Source organism: Pempheris klunzingeri, chromosome 9 (genome assembly GCF_042242105.1).
Source record: "Pempheris klunzingeri isolate RE-2024b chromosome 9, fPemKlu1.hap1, whole genome shotgun sequence".
NCBI lineage: Eukaryota > Metazoa > Chordata > Actinopteri > Acropomatiformes > Pempheridae > Pempheris > Pempheris klunzingeri.
The window spans coordinates 16,375,846-16,383,397 of record NC_092020.1 but is presented as its reverse complement, the minus strand read 5'-3'; positions in this window follow the sequence as shown (position 1 = coordinate 16,383,397).

Sequence of the window (7,552 nt, the reverse complement as noted above, 5' to 3'; positions counted from 1 at the left end):
TAAAATGAGCTGCATAGAGTTCCACTATGCTGGAGTGCTGCCTGATTCCTGGTGTGCTGTATGTATGGTAGAGTAACTAAACACATGAACATGGGAATATACAACAGATAAGGAAAAAATAAAAAATGAATGCCTCGCTATAAGTTAATAAACCAGGACACATCGTCAAGTCTGTTAATAAGTGCTTTAGCTGATATTATTCTCAAACAAAGTCCCAAAGTGTGGAAGCTTTTGAGGCACATTTTGCCCAAATATCCCTGCCTGGTTATTTGACTGACAGAAAATTAAAAGCAGCAATTTTAAGAATCAATTCATTTTTTGAATTATTAAATGACTATGTAAAAAAGCTTCTTATATGTGTATAGTTATTAGTCTTTTAGGATAGTAATCAGGATCCTTTTGTGCTTTTTGTATTATTTTTCCTCCGTCACCCTTTGCTTCACCTACATTCCAAACTTATTGTCTTATCAAAACATCTGTATGTGAACACCTGGATGACTGTGAATAGAAAAATCCTACTGGTTTTGGGACTGTGCCAGTTAAAAGGACTGTGACACATGAACACACGGTGTAAAGCTCCATACCCCCTGCAGAATGGAAGGGAAGTGTCTGTGCCATAAAACGTCGCTGTGAAGGGCTGTTTCCCCCAGGATTTATAGCTGTGGAAGGAAACCTCAATACAAAGTGACATTTGCTGATACAAGCTCACAGATTGGCACACTCCACTGTAGTAATACAGATGTCATTTGATAATAAGACACTCAGGAAGTGAAGCTAAGTTTTTAATTCAGTATCCACTGAATTACAGGATTAACGGAAAGCGTAATCATCTCCATAAAAAAGTGGTTTCATCTGAACCCCGCTTTCTTGCTTTGCCTCCTGCCTACATAAAAAGTAATGCACACAATGTAATCGCTGGCAACCATACACCAAATAATTACGTTAAAATGAGACAAACATGTTTTTTCAAAACAGGATATGTTTGAATGAGGGTGCCATGAAAAGATTCAAGACAAGTAAAGTAAATCATATTTATATAAAATCACAAATGACACGTTACAATCTGTACAGCACATGACAGCCTGGATTCAGATAAGGGAAAACCAAAGTGTAATGTGTTACTTTGAGCCTGTTTATCTAATTATTTTAAACCAGGATATATCAACAAATGTAGACATAGACCTAAAACGTCTGGAGAATGGAAAGTTTTAAGTGCTGCACACAAATCACATAAAGCGACTGTGTTTGATGGTGACAAGTTTGACTGCCAAAATTATTGTTTTCAACAACTTGACAACATGATTGAATGTGCTAAATGTGGACTGAGTAACAAACAGCTGAAGAGAGGATTGAGGCCTTCCCCCAACATCTATCAACATAGATGAGAAAGAGTGACACCATGTGTTTAGATGAGGTATCATAACAGAGTTACTTAATATTGCTCAGAAATTTAGAGTTTAATGGCTATTTATTGTTTGATTTTGTATTGATTACACATGGCAGAGTTATTAATTAGTTGGTTATGAGGCTGAAGTACAGCCATCACTTATCTAAACCAGAAGTTTATCTAAATCAGAAGTTTCAATGACTGCAGATTTTCGATATTTTGTAGATATGGTCTGGTGTGTGCAGCTGCCTTTTGGCATGCCTTGGCTGCCCTATTTTGACAAATTGCATTTAACAGCATTGGATTTGCTCAGCTTCTGATGGGAAACTTGGAAGTGGGGTGAAAACACAGAAAAGACAAGATAAACACTGACCTAGCAATACAATACATCCTGAAGCTCTGTCTCGCTCTCTCTCGCGCACACACACACACACACACACACACACACACACACACAGAATTGGCCCACAGTCCTCTGTTTGAGCTGCGGTACCTACAAACAAGAAAGAGGCTGTTTGTCTTTCCTGGGATCAGTAAACATCCTCAACACAAACAAGTTCCTCTGGAGTGAGAGAGGAGAAACTCACACCGTCAGGGCAGCTGCACTCTCACTCCACCACAGCCTTTGATGTCCTTCAGAGAGAGCTGATAATGAAGGCCCCTTAAATCTTAATTCTTTTATTTGGAGCGCGGATGTAACGAGTTGCTGATACCTTGTTGTCATTGTCTTGGCTTGATGTGAACTTTAGAAGAAATCATAATCCTTATTTTCAAGTTGTGAGGAGGAACCTGGTGCAATTTGTCTGAATAAAGAATGATGCCTCACACTAACTGTGTTAGTTAAAAACAGAGCTCAGGGGCTTTGATGTTTTCACCTAATTATCTGAAAATAGCCCCATTAAATATCCTATGTTTTTGTTGTTATAAAGAAATCACATGTAAAGACCGAAATCAACGTGAGTACATTAGTCTATATTCCAATATTTTCTGGCTCAGCCTCTCTGTGGCTCTTAAACTAGTCACATATAAATATTTTCATTTTTTAAGAAGGCTAAATAGTTTCATAAAACATCTGGGCATTGTAGTTTATAATGAGCACTACTCAAACAGGAGTAAATAGTGCATTTGTTGGGAACTATTTTCATTTGCAGATTTATACACATTTGGTGCTTTGCTGAATGTCAGAGGAGCAACAAACTGAGCCAAACATCTGATTTTAAATGATTCTTGGACAGAGTAAAGTATGTAACCTTTTCTAATTGGCCGTTGGGGTTCGTGCGTCACAGGTAGCACATCCCTGAAGTGATGCTATGATATTCTAACAGTTGTGGATGTTGTTTGCGTAGGCGTGTATCTATAGTCATAACTTTAGGATATGTTTTGCACAATACAAGCACCTTTGGTTCCTGCTTATCGGTTAGAGTGAGTGTTGTATCTTGTTTTTGTTCTGGACGTTCTCAAAACAAGAGGAGAGAGACACTGCTCTTGTGCAGGTCAAAAACATTTTATGGTGACACTAAAGCTCCAATTTAACACCAGAAGAACATTTAGTTGCAATATTAAGGTTTCTAATTAACAGTTTTAATGGTTTTAATTGAGGTTTATGGCACAGAGAAATCATCTATGTTCAGCTATACAGACAACACTTGTACGATTTGGTCATTTTTATGGAATTTGTTGAAAATGGAAATAAACAATCATCATGCCTTTAACTTCCAAGTGCTGCACCTCATTGGGCTGTATTTTGTAAATGAGAGAGATAAGTTTTAGCCACAAGTCCATGTGTATTTTCTCTTTTGTTTTTAACTGTTGCTAAGGGGAAACCAAGGACACTTAAACTCTGCAGCAGCTTGCTAACCCCCCATCTGGTCACTCCAGGCAAAGAAATCCCTCCTCCATCTTGCCCTGGGCGAGACAGCAAGGCATTTGGTTCGGGCCGCAGCTTGCACTGCAGCCCCAGGTCCTGTCTGGCCTCCACATGACGGCTTTTAATCAGTGACTTATGAGTCAAAACCCACCGGACCACACTGTGACATTCATGCTTCTCTTCAGTGGACTCGGCGTCATTTGCAGATTTTGAATGTTTTGCCCGATTGCATCATACAACAGATTTGTCCTTTTTTATTAATTATATTATTTGACAGGAATTGGCTGGTCACTTATCTGAAAACGAGGCGCCATATGTGCTTTCTGGTTAGAAAACTATCGATAAATATGTTAAGAATGCTACTATTATGTGAAACCCTGAGAACAACAAGCTTGTATGTTTGTGGTGTCTGTGTGTGTGTGCATGAAGAAGAGTCTTTTCAGTCTACTTTGTGTAAATATGCTTTGCCCCAGATGATCTTCAAGGGCTTGCTTGTTTGTACCTGCCGTGTCGTTCTGCTCGTCCTCCCAGCATGACACCCTGTAGCCCAGGATCAGCCCCCCTGAGATCAAAAGACCTTGGTGATTCTTATCAGATAATATTCTGTCCGCCTTCCCTCCCCTTTGAGTCCAGCCTCCTCACACTGTTGACCTGAGCCATGCACACTGTTCCTTATGGCCCTTTGGCCTTTCCTCTTCTTATCACCACGATGGCCAGGCCATGATAAGGCAGGTCCAGCCTCAGGACAGAAGGAGGGTACTGTCCACTCATCTAAACCTCCACAGTTGCATAACTTGGACACTTCAGGGCAGTAAAGAGATTATCTCAGCTCCATGCATGTGGTACTGTGTTTTACACACTCGCAAAAGGCACATGAGAGATATCTCTCACCATTCAAATTATATTGATCTTAAATGTCTTCTGACTTGGTCATTGTAGATCACTTTAAGTATCTACATGTACAAATAATGTCAGTCTCACTTTATATTATTATTATATATATTTTTTAACATTGCAGGCATCATTTTGGTTTCATGCTTATGTGAATTAGCATCAGCTAATGATTACACCTGATTGTTTTGATGTCATCCTCTTAGTTGAAAAAAGGCTGAAACCTGCTCCACACAGCTACATTTTTAATACTGACATGTGACAACAGTTCCTCTGTCTCGGTGCTGTATGCATTTATGAGTATGCAGGCTGAGCAGACAGACAGGGAGGACTGGTGTCCAAAGTCACGACCCTGCCCTGACCTGGATGAAGGAAATGGTCACGCTGCTCGAGACAAAGCAGGGCAAAGGAGAGTCTGAGGGGCTGGCTGGTCAGCCTCTAACAATGGGTCCGTGCCCTAAGACCATGGGCCACACAAAGGCCAGAGAAACCCCTCCTTCCCTCTCCCACATTGCAATAGAGCTGGCATTTCACACTGGCCTGTGAACAGCCATTCAATCAAACTACTGTTTAACCTGACCCCTAGCCTACACAGAAATCAAGATGAGTCTGGCGGGATGTATTTAGGTAACTGACCTCACTGCGAGCCAGCCATCAGTTACTATGCAACTCTGTCCTCCTGCTAGTCAGTTAATGTTGTTCTCATTTTAAGCTTTAAATGCAAGATGCCTCTTATTTTGTAATTGCTGCTCCAAATTACTGTGAATATTCCTTAAAAGCATTTAATCAATAAAGCACGCAATAAATAATATGTCTAGTCATGGGTGTAAGATGCAATAGCACCCTGGGGAACAGGAGACACCGTCAGACCCTTCGTCTGGGTCAACTACCCTCGAGCCAGGGCTGAGAGGAGCAACCACATGACCCTCTCTCTTCTCAATGGACTGCTCCTCCCTTCTACCTGTACATGGCTTGGATCAAGGTGTGGGGGCTGCATATCAAACAGACTGGGGCCTTTGATGTGGATGGAAACACAAACACTGATTTCAGCAGAGTCGTAACAGCTTATTTGTTCCCTTTAGTCATTCATTGAGCTGCTTGTTGAATGTGTATGTCTTCAAAGGGCTGCAGCATGCACCAGCGGTACAGTAGCCAAGGAGGCCTTGAGAGCGCCCTGGCCTAGTGGGTTGTGGGAAGGCCATCTGGCTTCCTGTTCCTTAGATTTGATATTGATTTATTGGCTGTACATGGGAAGATAAGGGGGCACCAGCTGCCAGAAGTTCTCCTCTGCATCCTCACAGACAATGGGCCTCCTGGTCATCTACATCCTCACTAAATGGGTAATGCATCATTCCTTGTTAAGTTTTTAGAAGGCAAATAGAAATCACACAAAACAATATGACAGTTTTGCACAGATCCCAAACTAACTTTTAAAATTATGACTTCCACTGACACACTCACAGAGGGCTTTTTTGGTTAGCTTTTTTAGAAAAAAAAAAAAAAAGCAACACCATATGCATTTGGTAAGCATTTTACTCAGTTGAAAATAACACTGTAAATGGGGTAATATCAATCCCCCAATTTAAACCATCATTATATTAATTAACTCCTTAAGGCCACACCTTTACTGCAGATTTTACACTTTATCAATTGTATTTTGCTGGTCTGCAGGGCTGAGATAACAGTAGTTTCAGTGTTTGTCGTAATAAAGACTGTTCCCAGTAATGAGGTGCAAAATTGCATTTATTATTCCTAACAAACCCTGACAACCTTTCACAGTTTAACCCATCACAGAAACCATTAATTCAAAATTAGGCCCCTATGCATAACAAGTCTCCCATTCCTGATAAGTGAGCCGGGGAGTGCGGCAGTTTGGCCTGAGCCCTGCTGGTAGAGGTGTCAACATGGTGCCACAGTGAATTGTACTGATGTCTGATTTTTCTCACCCCCCAAACTTAAAAAAGGACACACTCACATACAGACAGACTTTGGTGTCACCCACCCAAGCCTGTTCCTCTTCCCCACCCCCACCCTTTCTTTCCTTTCCCCTCCCCGGCCAACACAAGCCTGTGATGTGACTGTTTCAGATAATGAGGTGAGAATTTTATTGCACCAGTCTGTGAGGATGACAGCAGCTCCGTCCTTGGTGCAGCCTCCCTGGTATCGGGCGCCCTCTGCTGACTGCTGGGAGCTCACCCGATACACAGACAGCTTTCTCGGGTCCTCCAGCAATGCACTTCAAAGTGGGAGATCAAGGGTTGACTTGCGCATGACATCCAGAGAATGACAATGCCTCGGCCAGCCTTCACCTACTGCTACGTGCCAGTCCCAGAGACACAAAGGCATCCAGGCTGCTCCCGCACTACTCTGCTGCATGAAGGAAGTACTCATTCAGGAGGGGAATATACATACAGGAAGGAGGCAGTGCCCTATGTGTATTCTATACAAATACTGGTGGGTAAAGGCAATGTGAGGGGCAGAGGAAGGACAGCAGAGGAGACAGAGTGGCAGCAGATTCTTGGTGGTGTCCTGCTTGATTGCTGAAGCATTAATTGATAAGATACAGCATGAACCCACATCACACCACTTATCTTTAAAGAAAGACTTCCCATTATCTCGTGCATTACAAACCACACTCATATGACAGTGAGATAAAAGAATTTTCAAAGCAGGCTCTTTTATTGCTCTGGAGGGCAAACATGTATTCCCACTTTGACATTCCTCTGCTGAGCACAATTATAATGTAAATCCTGTCCCCATCCTAATGTCCCGGCTCTCAAAATTGTATTGATTTGCTGGTAACATGAATCAAGTACCCCTGAACTCACTCACACTAACTCACACTAACATACAAGCCTGGTTGCCTGAAAAGCTGATATGAACTAAAACTTCAGTGTCTGCACATTTGAGTGCAGTAATGCACTCTGCACTTCCATCACTGCAGTTACCTCCACTGCATCAAAACTGATTCTTGGGTTTTCAGAGGTGAAAGCCGGTATCCCAATCACACACTAGGACACACCTTTTTAAACCCCCAGTAGGCAGCCAGAGGGGGAGTGAGGGAAACCTCTTGTGATCAGGCTGTCATTTCCTCTGGTTGGCTCTGTTATTCCAGAAGGCCTTTGTGATGGAGCCAAGTGGTCCAGCCGCAGACAGAAAGTGGGCTCCCCACATACATCTGAGGTTGTCAAGCTGGCTGGGGAGGGAGGCACTCTTGGCAGGCCAAGACAAAGAGAAAACAAATGCAGTGCAACAACAAATCCCTGCTGATGAATATAGTTATACAGAAAAGAAAATAAAGAACTTACCAGGCTGGTGCAGAAACATGCTGACAGTGTCAGTGCAGTCAATGCAGATGCTGGAAAAAAGGAGGAAAGGAGGACATTAGATTTATGTTTGCTTTAAAC